Source organism: Nanorana parkeri, unplaced genomic scaffold (genome assembly GCF_000935625.1).
Source record: "Nanorana parkeri isolate BGI_ZX_2015 unplaced genomic scaffold, ASM93562v1 scaffold97, whole genome shotgun sequence".
Classification (NCBI taxonomy): domain Eukaryota; kingdom Metazoa; phylum Chordata; class Amphibia; order Anura; family Dicroglossidae; genus Nanorana; species Nanorana parkeri.
Genome location: NW_017306365.1, coordinates 1,138,089 through 1,152,786, shown reverse-complemented (window position 1 = coordinate 1,152,786; position 14,698 = coordinate 1,138,089). Strand labels below are relative to the sequence as shown.

Below are 14,698 nucleotides of genomic sequence, written 5' to 3'. Positions count from 1 at the left end.
ATAGGTATGACTTTAAATGGAACCCATGTGTTTTTTTATGGGCTTTAAGAACACAATGCTGAACTTACAAATAGTAAATATAAAAATCAAACAAACAGCAAAAGTAAAACAGGGTGCACCTTTCATCATCTGAAAGTGTCCATCTTCAGGACAATCCAGCATTTTCTGACTTGGCCTTTTTTCCCCAAGTGTGTGGAAAAATGTAACTATGGTTAATATCAAATTGATGCTTTATGTTAAAAAAAAACAACCCCGGGTAAAAATTATCTCAACCCTTGCAATGGAATGGTTAAGTGTGTCTTTTTGTCTTGGGTTAAAAAAAAAAAAAAAAAAAAAGCAGCTACCATTGCCGTTATCCTTCAGAAAGAATAGGATTTCTGCTTGGAAAGTATTTTCATTCAGCAGAATGCATTCATTTTGCTGCATGAAAACGGATAAGTGTGAATAGGCCCTTTGACTAGATTCACACTCTTCCATGTGTGTTGCAAGGTATGGGCCACGTTTGCCTTTCCAACTAAACTGCAGCACATACTGTAGATGTGAGCCAGCCACATAGAAATAAATAGGAGTCATTCTTAAAATGCATTGTTTTGCTGGATAAAACGGGACATGTGTAAAAATACACTAAGGGCCTATTCACATTTATCTGTTTACATGCAACAAAATTCGCTGCATTATAAGTAGAAATCCCAATCTTTTTGATGTGGTTGGTTCCCATCTATGCGATCAAGTTTATTGGGAAAGGTTACCTATATGGGCCGGTTCGCACACATGCATGTGTATTACAACGTGTACTACATGCACATGTAATGGTGAGAATACGGCTTACGAGTCTCTGACCCAGAACAACTCAGAGTAAAGTTATTAGTCATCATTACTCATTTTTGTTCAGAGATAGACAAGACCAAAAGGGTCTGCATGACAGCCACGCAAGTAGCATTTTCAGAAGGAGAGGCCAGCAATGACAAGCTCCCTATTAAATCATAACTGGTTTACTTTAGGTGAAATTGCACTGTCACTGTTAAAGTTACCTGTGTTACAAGATTATCTAAGCTTACCGTGCATCAGAAAACATACTCTAGCACAAACCGCATACTGGGTCTTCTAAAAAAGCCATCTAAAACAGCCAGAAGGGAGCCATCTCCTCTGCTGGCTATTGCATTCTGAAAGCCGCTGGGACCTGCAGTTGTTAGAATACCTGAGAAGCGACTGAAGCAAAATGGCCAACTTCTTTCTGCCCTGCCCCTTTGAATTTTATATTCAAGCTTGTAGAGCCAAGTGGCGTCAGCAGGGTGACTACAGCTCACATTTCAGCCAATTTACAAGAATCAGCTGAAATTCAGGCCGTGCATGGCCCGCTTAAGCTTTTTATTTTAGCCATGTGATTGTCATTTTCAGAATTGTCACTTTAAAAAAACAAAACCATAAGAATCCTTTACCTGATGTATAAACTTTGCTAATTCGGCTATATGGAAGGCATTGCAGTCAAGAAAACATTATGTGTAAACAGCAATCATTTGTTTTCTGATCTTTAGGATTAACACATTTTGTAATGATCAGATACAGAGCGACAGTAGGAAGTTAAGTTACACTCCTGCAGACAACCGTGGTTTAGACAACCCACAAGAAATATATGTACGGTAACCATTACTCAACATACAGTCAATGCTGCTGCTCTGCCCAACTGCAAGCTTGAAATGAGTAATCTATTGTAACAAATAACTAGTGATTTCACTAAATGTAGCCAAGGAAGGTTTTGATTATTGTTATGTCATAGACAAAAGAAAACATAGATTAAAATTTCAGCAAACTATTCATTACTTTGTTTAGTCACTGCTTCTCATTATTTGTCTGTAGGTACATACTAAAGCAAAACTCCAGCCAAACAAAGAAGACTTGAGGTCTTCACACTAAATATGCTAGTGGGTGACATAACCATTGACTATTACAGCTCTGCAGATTACGGTGCCAGCTCGTCTTCAAGTCCAGACTTCTTCTAGGAGTCACTATCACCCTCCTGGTGAAGGCCTCCCTATGCTCACCGCCCATAAGTCTCCGTTCACACTTTGGCATTGCATAAACGTGTGCCAAATCACACGCTTTGGCATGCGTTCATTCAGCGTATTAAAAACGTGCAATGCGCTTGCAGCGTCATTAATGTTGCCAGTAAAACATGTGTTTTTTTCCTGCACAAAAATTAATGGGGCGAAAAAATACAGGATGTTGGAATCTGAAAATGCTGCATGAGCCACTTTGCCACCTTTCTCACCAGCCAGCATGCAAAAAAAAACCTGTCCAACCGCTAAGGTTAAAAACAGAGGTTTTAGATAGACGTCTTCTGCAGAATATGTGAAAGCCGCCTCGTCAAGGCCCCTCTGTGTAGTGCGGTCCTAACTCTAACCTATGAGAGTCTCCATCTTGGAGCATATGTAGCAAAAGATAAAGTTGGGTGCAGGTTCGCCAGGAGGCAGCCCAACCTGCTTAAAAGCACAAGGACACACAAGGGACCCCGCACACAACAGCAGCTGAGACCCCCAGTGTGTCACTGCACCAAATCAGTCAAGCAAAACAAATGGCAGATGCACTCATCAACTCATAACCGCTTTAAAGCAAGGTGCACATGGAAGGTCTTTATACAGTACAACAGCAAAAAGTTTCCCTTGACGAGGCTGTGCGGCTTTCACATATCCTGCAGAAGCCGGCTATCTAAAACCTCTGTTTTTAACCTTAGCGGTTATACAGGTTTCTTTTTGCATGCTGGCTGGTGAGTGTGCTGGGAAACTTTTTGCTGTTGTACTGTATAAAGCCCTTCCATGTGCACCTTCCCTTAAAGTAGGTTATGAGTTGATGAGTGCGTTTTCCATTTATTTTGCTTGACTGATTTGGTGCAGTGACACACTGGGGGTCTCAGCTGCCGTTGTGATGTGCGGTATCCCTTGTGTGTCCCTGTGCCTTTAAGGAGGTTAGGCTGCCTCCTGGCGAACCTGCACCCAATTTTATCTTTTGCTACATGTGCTCCACGATGGAGACTCTCATAGGTTAGAGTTAGGAGCGCACTACACAGAGGAGCCTTGACGAGGCAGTGCGGCTTTCACATATTCTGCAGAAGACTTCTGTCTCTGTTTTTAACCTTAGCGGTTAGACAGGTTGTTTTGGTTTTTTTGCATGTTGGCTGGCGAGTGTGCAGGAAAACGCTTTGCTGTTGTACTTCCATGTGCACCTTGCTTTAAAGCTGGTTATGAGTTGATGAGTGCATTTGCCATTTGTTTTGCTTGACTTTGCCACCTTTGTCGCGGGTGCGGCAGCCAATTGATTGAATGGTGACGCACCGCAACTGCAGCAAAATGCACACGAACGCAACTTCATTCATGCATCGCAAAATGTGAATGGGGGCCTTAAGCCCCTGCACAAAGGGCTATTGATTGCGTCTTAGGATTTGTGCAGCAAGAACCTACAGATTCTTGTGGCAGGAATCCCAGGTGGGTCCATATAGATGCCGCCGCTGTGCCTGTTCAAGTGCATAACAGTGTGCTTTCTCGCTGTTTGCATGTAATCACAGATTACACGATTACGTGCGGTAATCATTCCATGTATGATTACTTGCAAACAGTCATGGACAGATGCAGCCACAATCACCCTGTTATTCACTTGAACAGGCACAGTGGTATTTGTATGGACCCACCTGGGATTCCTTCCACAAGAATCTGCAGGTTTTTGCCGCAGGAACCTAAGCCGCAGCTAATAGCCCCTTGTGCATGAGGCCTTATAAGCTCAGCTAAAGAGCTCTCAACCCAACTCCCCCTGACTGAAAAAATATATTGAGGGCATGAATCTATGAGAATTAAAACATTTATTTTACAATTTCTAAACATCATGCCGTAGTAAAGCCATCAGTTAATACGCTAAGTTTGCAGTTTAAGTGACACTTTACATAGAACCAAATTATAAATGATGCATGCTTTCTGAACCAGTTAAATACATTCCTCAGGCATTATAGAATGTCAATCGTACAATGCCCGAGGAATGAACCTAACGAGGTCCGAAAGCATGCATCTTTAATCATTTAAGGTGTATTTCCACTTCTACAGCCAAATTGGGATAACAGCTATTTTATATTTGTTGCATGTTCCCATTCACATAGCATAAGCTAAAAACAAACACATTTAAACAAAAAAATGTTGCTTAAAAGGGGACACAATTAGAGCTGCAGCTAACGATTATTTTCAAAATCGATTAGTTAGCCGATTATTAAGTTCGATTAATCGGATAAAAAATAAAATACATTTTTAAAAATGGCTCCTTTGATGGGACTTCTAGTTTGTATTGAGATTGCAGTCCATCACAGGAGCAAGCGTGGAAGTAAAAAAAAAAAAAGTGTGGTGTACAATATAATCAAATGAAAAGTGTAAAATTTTACAGCAATGAATGCAGAATACCTCCAGCTATAGAGGAATACAACAAATCCCAGCAATAGTACATTATAGCTGGCGGTATTCTGCATTGTGCTGTATAATGTACTATTGCTGGGTTTTGTAGTCCTCTATAGCTGGTAGTATTCCGCATTGCTGGTGGTATTCCTTGATTTGTAGTCCTCTATACAGCGCAATGCAGAATACCACCAGCTATAGAGGAGTACAACAAATCCCAGCAATACATTATACATACAGTGTACAATGTATTGCTGGGATTTGTATTCCTCTATAGCTGATGGTACGTTGCCCTGTATAATATACAGCACAATGTACCATCAACTATAGAGGAATACAAATCCCAGCAATACATTATAGAGCAATGCACACAGGAACCATAGGGGGGGAAAATAGCCACCCTCCAGAAGGAAGGACAGTGCCAGCACCAATTCAGAGATGATTTGAGGATCCACAGCTGAGTGATACACATATTAGATACATTTTTGTTCAGAATTAGGCTACTTTAATACATTTTTAAGTTATAACTCCTGAGATAGTGTCACTTTTCTGGAATCTCCAAAATCTGAAGTTTTTCCATTCTTTGCAAATTCAAGAAAGGCGCTGGGAATCCATGTTTACCATAATTAACCCTGTCTGTAGTGTGCTGGAAGATTTAACTATCAGTAGTAAACTAGATTTGAACACTGCCTAACGAAGAGTTAAAGATCTAGAAGCATTGTTTGTTAATGTGAGAAAACTCAGTGGGAGGAATTTATCAAAACTGGAGCACATCTGCACTACAAACAATCAGCTTCTCTGTCCCATTTTCGAATCTTACCTGAGCAAAGAAGAGACATGCTGATTGGTTGCCATGGGAAACTGCTCCAGATTCTGTCTATTCCAGTTTTGATAAATTCTCACCTGTGTTTCCCCTCTTTGTCTTGGGGACAGACTCACTTTGAAATTGTTCAGAGTAGCTTGCAGTCCCATGTACAAACCTGCTCCAAAGAAGCAAATAAAATATTTTTAAAATATTATTTTTAGATAGGCGTTCCCATCAACGCAGCCTTACATACATAAGAGGGGTTTTCTCAAATTTAACTGAATAAGTGGAAACATGCTAAATAAAGCAAAAGACATAATGCCATATAAAACAAGATGTCTGCAGGAAGTGCATCAATTCTAATAACACTTCCAACATCATAATCAAAGCAGAGTCAGCTCAGCTTAGGCACAGTGTTTATGTGGATGCTTGGCCAGCTTCCTTACAATTAAACTGAGAGTATGTACGCGTTGTATTGTACAGAACCTAACCACTAGAGATGATGACTCTGCAAGTGTCAAAAATATAACAGTGGCCATCTACGCAAAAGCAGATTGGAAAGACAACTCGACATGAGTCTACCACAAATGACATCAAATACTGAATGTAAAAAATGGATGATGCACTTTTACCGTATAATACAGACACATTTTATACTACATTTTGTAGCCACTCCGTACATTAAAGCAGCTGTATACACGGATACATTTCTACAAAATGATCAGCAGCAGACAATGTTTTTCAAACAAGTAATAGAAGTCTTTTTGATAAGCATCTCCCTTCATTTTCACTTGTCAGCAATTGTAACAGTGCTCAGTGAATTATGAGTGAATCTTGGTCAATTCTTCTGGACAATCTGTCTGTGTATAGCAAGGCATGACTGGATCTCCTCAGAGTCTTGCTGTACAAGGTATTATGAAAGCTGACAAATATAGTTCGCTCTGCTAACATCAAGCTGGCATCTCTAAATGTATTATAGTAAAAATAAAAGCTGGCCATATAATTATATTAAAGACTATAAAAAATGATTAGTATCCACAGGCTGGGTAACAACTATATTTCACAGAAAAGCACCCTCACTTAAAAAGGCAGAAAACAGAGGGATTTGATTAAAGGGTCCATAAACCTGAGACAAGGCTCAACAAATTCCAGGAGCCTGGTGCCCATGGTGTCTCCATTCAGCACACAGAACCAGCCCCAAAAGGTTATCTAAACAAGCCTAGCGCTGAACTAAGGCCATGATTGTACTGGTCAGAGCCAGGCTCTGCACATCTGGAATCCACAATGGACATCTGATTGGTGTCATTATGACGTGTATGCTGGGGGCAAAATGGAAGCCTGCTGTGCCATGTGTGGAGGGACTCATAAAAATGATGAATCAGCAGCCACAGGGCACTAGGTAAGTATTAGGCGGGGAACCCAAAGAACTCACAATAAACAGGACATTGTACTGGTGGTGCTGGATGAAGGTTTTAAAAGTATAGATAAATGCAATTACTGAAGCTTCAAATAATTATTAGGATTACAACAGGTCATCTTCAGTCTTCATCTTTAAATAATACCTGGTTATCCTGCTATGAAGCTCCTTGTTGGGACATTCACTGTTATAGCGTGACAACACTCTGTCCCTATCGCCCAATTGCTACCCTTCGTTGTTGCATGTACTTCCAGTGAAGATTATAAGCGGCCACGCAGTCTCATTCGTCTTACATGGTCCACAGTTCTTATGATCAGGAAACCTGATGGCGAAGCCATACAGGTGCCATGAAATTAGAGCTCATGGATGTAGACAAGAAGTAGTTGTAAAGAGGCTGCAAGTCCGTGTCACCCAATTATGGTTTCTATCTACTTTAAGTTACCCCATCATGGAGATAAAGGCTGAATGGAGCCATATGCTACTTTGTAGAGAGGGGCCAGAACTGGCTGGCACTACTGGACTACTGCAGCACCATTGAGGCAGGTTTTGTAAAAGGGAGACACAGACTAGTTGTTGTGTTACCCTATGCTGGTAATGAAGGTAAAAAAATCTAGTTAATATTCAGAATTTAATAGACATAAGGTCAGGCCACTTCTTCCATCACATCCTCACTCCAGTATTCCCTTTCCACCCATTACAAGCACCCTCCACAAGCATCTGTGATCATTCCAAGTTAGTTTCATAGTAATTTCCTGCATATTGACGTAAGATCTATAACCATCTGTTATTAAACTGCAAGAATAATGCAGGAGTGCAGATCTGGCTGACCACCAAATCCTGTAAAGCAAAGGCAAACTTAAAACCATTATCGAGATGGTACCTAGTATATGTGCGTAATTAACTATTCTCCACTGTGATTCCATGGATGCATTGAACCAGCACACCACCACATATCTGATAGCAGTGTCCAGTAGCCTTCAAACCCTGGCCTTCACGCTTATCTCTATACTACTTTTCAAGCCAATACCTAAAGACCTGGCAATTGTGCTTCTGAACCTTAAGGTGCCCATACACTGCCCGATTCTCGTACGAGAATCGCGGGAAATCCCGCGATCGTACGAGAATCGAGCAGTGTGAACGGAGACGTGTGACCGTTTCTACTGTACGGTCGCACGTCTTCTGTCGAACCAGCATGTTCGAAAACCAGCCGGGAATCGTACGATTCTCGGCTGGTTAGAACGGGGCTCGCAAGACAAATGCCGAACGGGCCGGTGTGCGCACTCGCACACTGCCCGTTCAGCATTGCGGTCATCGGAAGCCCGCCCCTCAGGGGGGCGGGCTTGCGATGATCGAGAGTGCGATCTGCCTGTCCAAGATAGGCAGATCGTACGTTTTTTTAATCCCTGTACAACCATCGCAAGACTAAGGTCTTGCGATGGTTGTAGAGTGTATGGCCACCTTTAGACTCATCTCCACTCACGTTAAAACTTCTATCCAAAGTATTTATAACCATGACGCAGGTGACTGCAGAATCCTGGACCAAGCCTTTAGCCTCCATGAGGTGAAGAGACACATCATTTGGAAAATAGTCAACAAAAGGAGACCAGCGCTGCATGATACCATGCTGGAAGTTGATATGGGCCCCATGGGTGAACTATTCCTACCACCTAAATGTGACCACCAGCTTCTACAGCTATAGAACACAACATACATCCAATGGATGACTCCCTCCACAGCGATGCTCTGTCTCCTTTCTCTCAATCCTCTCGTCTCTCCTTTTCCCTTCTCTTCTTCTCTCAGACTTTTTTTTTTGGGGGTCAAAGCTGGATTAATGCTGAGAGGGGCTGGATTCCACTTTGGAGATGTTTAGAGTTGCCTACACTCTGACTGGATAAATACAATTGTCTCATCAATGAGATTCCCATGGTGTCTTTCTTGCTTTGCATTACTCATCACCTATACCATCACCTAATGCTTTGCATTACTTATCACCTATACCATCACCTAATTTTCCATGTATAAGACTATACTTTTTCTTAAAAATATTCACCTAAAAATGGAGGGGCGTCTTATACACGGGGGGCCGAGAGGAGAACCGCGGTTGCGAAACTGTCGATACCTCTGCAAACTAGCCTCACGAGTGAAACTTCCGATTGCAGAGACAAGCTAACAGGTTTCCTCCAATCATGAGCCTTATGTACCCGACGTCAGCTGATGCTGCAGAGAGCGTGTAGCCAGTGCCCCAGATGCAACAGGGAGCCCATAAAAATTTCAGAAAACAAAAAAAATACCGGTAAATACCGCTACCAGTAAGCGGCTGTCATTTAAGCTGGATGTAATCAGTTATGCAAAAGAGCATGGAAAATATTGATTTCTGAAGTTTGGGTAAGGAAAGTGGGGGGCGTCCTATACATGGGGGCTTCTTATAGATGAAAAATACGGTATATGCAAGTGAATGTATACCTGTATGTTATTGAACATCTAAACAAACGTTTACTGTAAATAACGCAGAAGCATGTGTAATTCTGCTCCCTCATTAAACTGTTAAGTTTCCTCCAAGAATAAAGAAGAAGAGCTCTAATAACATAAATGTGGACAGTACCTGAACACTTGCTACTCAACACAAGAGTTCCGGTACAATCTAACACAGACAGGGGGGTGGGCAACTCCAGCCCTCCAGCTGTTGTGAAACCACAAGACCCTTGAGGCATTGCAAGACTGACAGCAACAGGCATGGCTCCCAGAGACAGAGGCATGTTGAGGTTTATAGTAAAGCACAGCTGGAGTAGCAGAGTTGCTCACGTCGATCTAACAGAAGCACATATGGCTCCTAAATCAGACTGAGAGAATCTCTTGTATAACTTGCCTACTGCTGATGGAATCCAATGTGACATAAACCATGGCTAGTCTCTTCCATGCTGGGTGTCTAGATAGTATCATAATATAGGTATTTGTATATCAGTCACAATTTACACAGTGCTGGTACACTGTTAGATCACACACGTTCCTGTTCTCAATGAGCTTACAATGTAGGGTCCTGATTTCACATGCATGCATACATACACACACACACACTACAGGGCCAATTTAGACATTTTAGGGTGGGCTTGAAAAATCTCAGGAACCAGGTAGCCAATTAGACAGCTAGTGCCTAACTTCTGAAGTTCTATCTAGTTGTTATCAATGGAGCCGATTCCTGGATTGGACAGACTGGCTCCTGAATTCCAGATTACTTTGTCCACCCCCAGCATAGTGCCATTTTTAGACACGTATCCTACCAGCGTGCCTTTTGGACATTCACAACTTCACACATTTAACCGACCAGCAAGTCTTTGGAGTGTGGGAGGAAACCCACACAATGACAGAGAGACCGTGCAAACTCCATGCACATAGTGTCCAGGCCGGGATTTAAACCGGGGGACCCCAATGCTGCAAGTCAGCAGTGCCAACCACTAAGCTGCCCATATCGCTGGCATGGCCTACTTCAGCGGAAAAAGACCTCTGCCCAGCAACTGAGAATTATATGCGAGTAGAGAAAGACATTTGGAATGTGGCCACTGGGGCAGAGGGTGGGGGGTCCTAAATTCTTAGTACATAGTAGGCAGCTATGTGTGTAAATTGAGATGCAGACAGAGACAGGCTGCCTCTAATCACAGCAGCAGCAGGCTATGCAAAACAAATGGATACTAACAAGGTCTATGCAAAGAATTACACTGATGGCCACATCCAATTATTGCTACAGCATGGTCCTGTACCACCTTAGTAGATGACAAATGTTATCAAGAAAAGCAGTAGACATTGATGATAGATAGATAGAGCGAGCCTGTCCCACCATTATAGAAATTCCCAATGTGATAAGCATGGATCACAGATAAATCTAGATCACACATATGGCTGGACCAGCATATACAAGCAGCCAGCACATGTGCCCATCTCTGGATGATGACTATACATCCTTATCACATGTTTATATTCCATGCCTGGAGCTGCTGCACATTCCTACACAGCATACACCTTCCACCAACCATCACTGCAACTTCCAGCACCATGCACTCCGCTTCCCCCGCAACTGCCCCCACACATACACACAGCCACTTACCCAGCCGAATCTCCTGCCGGACCCCGGGTCACACCCTCTCCATCCTCTGCTGCCTCTCCGCCTGAAGCTCTGCCCGACCCCCGGCCCACAATCTGCACATGCGCGGTAGATAAGGAGGTGGGGAGAGAACACGATGGTCATTAGAGATGTCCAGTTCATGAACGAATCGTTCTTTTGAATCGATTCTGTTCAGTGAACTGGTGGAGTCGATTCACATGAGTGAGCTGATCCGTTTTTGAAGCAGCTCCGTGTGACGTGACATACAGCAGATTAGCAGAGAGTCTCTAGCAGCAGCACGTTGTAATATGATTCTAGACTGAAAGGAAAGCCAGGCTTCTGCCAGCCCCTCCTCCCAGCCCAGCCCTGCAACCAATCAGATCTGTGAAGCAAGCTATGAGTCACAGTACAGCAGTCGATTCTTTTAACTAGTAGACTCATTAGATTCTTAGACTCCATGTACTGTACACGGAGTCTAAGAATCTAATGAGTCTACTAGTTAAAAGAATCGACTGATTGTACTTAGTTAGTAGACTCATTTGATTATTTTAGTTAAAGAATCCTTAGTCATCAGTGGAGTTACCGAGTTAAAAGAATTGTTAGTCACCACCAGTACAACAATACACGGAGTCTAATAAGCAGGTTGCAGCAGTGATAAGGGACAGACAGCTGGGACAGACAGCAGGGAGGGAGATAAGAGAAATTACACAGAGTTTAGATCAGAGGAGAGCCTCATTCAGATTGAATTAACCCTTTAGGATCAAATTGGCTTTTCAAGGAGATATGTATGTTAAAGGTACAAACAATCATCCCTTCTGAAACATGTCTTTTAAAAAAAAATAAAAATACATTTAAACCTCCTTTTTAATTATATTATTTACCCCTCCACTCCTGAGTTTTTCACCCAACCGGTGACACGTAACATGAGTGGTGCAATCATAATTTACATACACATGCATACCTTTCATATGTTTATTTACATGCAGATGCTGAGTTGGTTTTAACTTTTTATTTATTTTATTATTTTTCACCTTACATATTTTTTCACTTAAAGTTATTGCTGTCACACAGGGGATAACATGCCCCGAAGTGATAGCATTTGGAGGTGACAGGCTCTCTTTATAGAGACATTACGGGTCTATTAGAAAATCCTGCACAGTATTATGTTTAATTACCTATGTGGCTGACTTTCTGTCAGACCAGCCAATTTATCAGATCAGCCAATGTTATCACTTCGGGTGACGCGCGATCAACTGTGCCAACTGCCAAAGCGTGTTACTGCGCATGCGCACCACATTCTGATGAGCTGTTGTCACAGCCAACATTGATAACGGTCAGATTTGTCCCTAGTGTTTAGAACACAATAACGATTGGATTTTACTATCACAGGTACTGCGCCACAGTAGTAAAATCCTATCGTTATTCACACCCATACACTGTAAAGACTATGTAAAAATCTGACCGCTAGCCATGTTAGCTGTGACATCACCTCATCAGAATGCGCTGCGCAGGAACACGCTTCTCACTGTTGCAGCTGATTGTGCGTCACTTTGTGATCACATTGCCTGATTTGATAGAATGGCAAATCTGACAGAAAATCAGACTTGTGACAGTTCTGAGCACTGTGATCAATGTTCCCCAGGAGCTGCCTGACACCCTTCTGTGAATCAGCCTTCTGATTCTGATCTTCTATGAAGGATCAGACAGCTCCTGAGCTTCGAATCACTTGCTTGTCAGCCGACTCAGCAAGTGAATCGAAGATTCGGTTCATGAATCGATTCATTTGAATGAACTGATTCAAATGAATCGATTCATTTTAAAGATTTGAACTTCCCATCTCTAATGGTCATATCACGCAGCTGCATTATTGGCGGGCACTGGGGGGTCTCACTGGTATGGAACGGAGCGCCATCTTGTGGCCGGCGTGGGGTTTTGCAGTGATGTATCACATAGGCAGAGAGTGTACTATCAGGCTCCATGGGAGAAGCTTAGTCTAACTTATTGCGTGTTTTATTAGTATTGGGCGGCCTCAGGGGTAGTGAGCTGGAGTCCATGCTGGTTCTATGTTTATACATGGCTGCAATGAACTCACCAATACATTCACTTTCATCATCCTTCAGAGACTTTACATATGACCTAACTGGAGAATTAGGGCCCATTCAGGTGAGCACGATTACATGCATTCAGATACAGGTCAGCAGAGAAGACAAAGACAAGTCACTTTTAAGAGAAAAAAAAGGGTTGTATTGTGTCTAAATGCACCAAACGCATGTAAATGCATCAAAACGCACTGGAAAGCACCTAAAAGTCCATTTAGGCTTTAAAGAACACGCACCTGAATGCATCAAAAACATTTGCACCGCATTTGCTGAAACGCATGAGGATCTGGTCCAGACATGGTGTGAATGGGCCTGTAGAGTTTACTACTACTCTAATGCAAGCAAACCCATTGGGTGTGAATGGGCCCATGGCCAAGGTTGTGGACTTTACCAATGTATGTTAATAAAGCAGAGTGTTTCCAGGGAGAAAAAACTCATACAATCTTTATACTCTAAACCCAACCTAAAACTTCATATACAATTTAATATATAGAGAGAGCAGAGAGAGATATGAGTAGTAAATATTTTCTAAATACATGTGTATTCTTACTTAACCCCTTAGTGACTGGAGATGTACACTGCACTAACCGTCAGTAAGTTCCCCAATGACTGCTCACGTACACTGCGCATACCGGTCACTAAGTGCCCAAATTACTGCTCATGTATACTGCACGTCCCCGTCACTAAGTGCCCAAATGACTGCTCATGCACACTGCTCGTCCCCGCCACTAAGTGCCCAAATGACTGCTCATGTACACTGCACGTCCCTGTCACTAAGTGCCCAAATGACTGCTCACGTACACTGTACATTGATGGATGTCTCACTAACGAGGGATCCATTAATGAAAGTTTTAAGCTTTTTCAGACACCCGATCGCTTTCAGTGATCGTGTGTCTGACAGTGATAGGAGAGCGGTGTGAACCACACTTCCTATCACTGTTGGCAGTCGTACAAATTGGGATTAGCACATTTTGTAAAAATGCTTCAGCATAGTAGTATTCAGCAAAAGCCGACAGCTGCCTGTTTCAGGCAACTGATCGTTGCGGCAATCAGCCACAATGATCCGAAGTCTTTAGTGACATTTGATCCTGACAGTGCATGTCTGGTTTAGTGTCAGGAAGGTTATTATTGGCTGTCCCTGGGTTTGGGGCAGCCTAATAATAACCAGAAATTAATTTAAATGATCAAGCAGTCATAGTAACATCTATTCACAATGACTGCTTGATATAATTGACAAGCCAGTACAAAAAACGGCTTGTCATGTCCCCCCTTCTCTCCCTGTCAATTAAAAGTTTTAAAAAAATGTAAAGAAATAAAAATAAATTGAAAAAAATGAAAATTATACATACATATTTTTATACTATCATTATTATAAAACTTAACCCCTGACAATGAAAATCTGCAGCTGAGCTACAGAATTGTTTTTCACCCTAAGGGGTTAATTTGTTTTATTTAACCCCCTCATCTGTCCTCTAAAAAACAATATATAATATGTGTGGGTGCACTTAGTAAGAAAGTACATTACTGACGTGGAAGCATCACACAGCAAAAAAAGCTCAGTCATGAAAGGGTTAAATCTTGGTGTGCTTTGTGTATTTATTTCAGATCCGTGCAGTAACCCAGTGTGAAACTTCCTGTAACAAAGACCAGTCACTGCTACTTTCTCTCCTTGTATCCGCCCCCTCCTGTAGTTTTCTGCCAGCAGCCTGTAGTGGGTGGAGCCTGCTGGGTCCCAACCACAGCTCTGCTCTCTCTGCACAGGCTTTTTGCAGCACAGAGATGATGTCACCACTCATTTCACAAGGTAATAACTGGGTTTGCAAGGCAATTTGGTACACACAAAATGAATTAATA

General features: G+C 42.3%; 1 protein-coding gene across 1 annotated transcript in view; it reads right to left on the bottom strand.

Annotated features, from left to right (window-relative positions):
- The window catches only part of TLN2 (talin 2), a 183,044-nt gene extending 172,270 nt beyond the window's left edge, over positions 1-10,774 (bottom strand). Inside the window, exon 1 of the mRNA XM_018552804.1 lies at positions 10,749-10,774. The gene's annotated coding sequence lies outside the window, so the exon portion shown is untranslated. The remainder of the gene's footprint in view (positions 1-10,748) is intronic.
- Positions 10,775-14,698: the final 3,924 nt, after the last annotated feature.